The sequence below is a fragment of the Scardinius erythrophthalmus genome, assembly GCF_964197995.2.
Source record: "Scardinius erythrophthalmus genome assembly, contig: HAP1_SCAFFOLD_261, whole genome shotgun sequence".
Taxonomy (NCBI): Eukaryota; Metazoa; Chordata; class Actinopteri; order Cypriniformes; family Leuciscidae; genus Scardinius; species Scardinius erythrophthalmus.
In genome coordinates this window covers 62,501-64,078 of record NW_028296350.1, presented here as the reverse complement: position 1 = coordinate 64,078, position 1,578 = coordinate 62,501, and the positions used below count along the sequence as shown (strand labels likewise).

Sequence of the window (1,578 nt, the reverse complement as noted above, 5' to 3'; positions counted from 1 at the left end):
GAAAGTGCCTTCAAAACAACTTAAATAAAGGAGTAATAGTAGCCATGACCGCATGCTCTTCCTTGCTGCTGGGCTCACATTTGTGATGTCATCATATAAGGGGTCACTTTACTACAACTTTTATTTCGATAAATGCAGAATGTTCATATAGAACAACACTCTGAATGATGTCTCACATTTCAGTCCAGTGTCGCGTCAGTCTCAGTTGTGTAACTACCCGTCCTCTCCTGTAACTAGTCCTGCTGTTGTGTGTGTTGCAGCCAGTGTTGCTCCCCAGTGGCCACGCGCCGTACTACGCCACCTCCACTCTGGTAAGCTCATACTCTTACCATACTCTTACCATACTCTATAGTCGTCGACATCAGTGTGAGTCACAATCAACTTTTCTGCATTTTTTAATGCATTCTAAGCCCATTGTCAAATAGGCTATTCCAGGGTGACACACAAGTTTTTAAAGTGCCCCATTATCCTATTTTAAAAGTTCCTAATGTTGTTTTAGAGTTGTGAAACAACCACAGTTGTTTCAGGTTCTCATACATCCAAGGTAAAAAAAAAAAAAAACACTTTAATTCTCTCATAATCTCCACTGTAATCTCCACTGCAGCATCAGCTCTTTCCTCTCAGTGTCTGAAACGCTTCGATAAAGATTTAGTCTCTCTAAACCCCGCCTCTCTGAGAGCTGCTCTGCTCTGATTGGTCAGAATGCAAACGCTCATTATCATATCTGAATCTCAGTGATCTGAAACTCTTGATCACAGTGATACGAACAGTAACGATGGCGTGGGTTTTACCGTATCAATCTCATCAAAGTGGATTTGCTTTTTCAGCAGAAAACAGCATCTTCTCGACACGAACAACACGAACCAAACTCTTCCAGTCTCAGATAAACTACAGTGTTTGAGGGCGGAGCAAAGAGACGCTGTTCAGCCAATCAAGACCAGAGGCGGGCATTATGCAAATGAGTAACAAACCTACGTAGACTCAGCGGAAGTGAGACTGAATTACTGACGACTCTTTCAGTTCAGAATCACTTTCTTTTAGGAGACAAAAAATCCATTTATCTGCACTTTAATCTTTGAAACTTTGCAGACCTTTTACATCCACAAACAGCTTTTATACACCTCACATGAAAGGATATGTCTCAAAAAGGGTGTACTTTAAAATTAGGAGAAGATCCACCAACATGCTCTTTTGAGAAAAAAACATCGTATGTATGTATTTCATGCATGGATGCTGTAACTTCTGACAGCACTGCATGATCTGTATTTATAACTATATAAATATATAGTTTGATGCTCGTTTCAGAGTGAAGCGCTGCACTGTTGTGTTCATTTACAAGTGAGCAGCTCTTGATCCAGTGTTTTCCACAGCAGCTCATAATAACATGAGTAATGTGTAATAATAACAGTACAGTGGCAACAATATGCGTCTGTTCATTCATTCTTGTCAAAGTTACCTACCGAATTTACAACTTGCTGACGTGTTACAAACCAATCAATGTCAAGATGCAGCCCACATAGATGATGACGACAGGACGCAAGTATGCCATGTAAAGTTCTTTAGTGCGCTCGCATAATT

The 1,578-nt window shown here is 40.4% G+C and overlaps 1 protein-coding gene across 1 annotated transcript in view; it reads left to right on the top strand.

Moving 5' to 3' along the window:
• Nucleotides 1–264: 264 nt before the first annotated feature.
• LOC308686418 (disks large homolog 4) overlaps nt 265–1,578 on the top strand; it is a 31,554-nt gene continuing 30,240 nt past the window's right edge. Inside the window, exon 1 of the mRNA XM_081394846.1 lies at nt 265–311. The gene's annotated coding sequence lies outside the window, so the exon portion shown is untranslated. The remainder of the gene's footprint in view (nt 312–1,578) is intronic.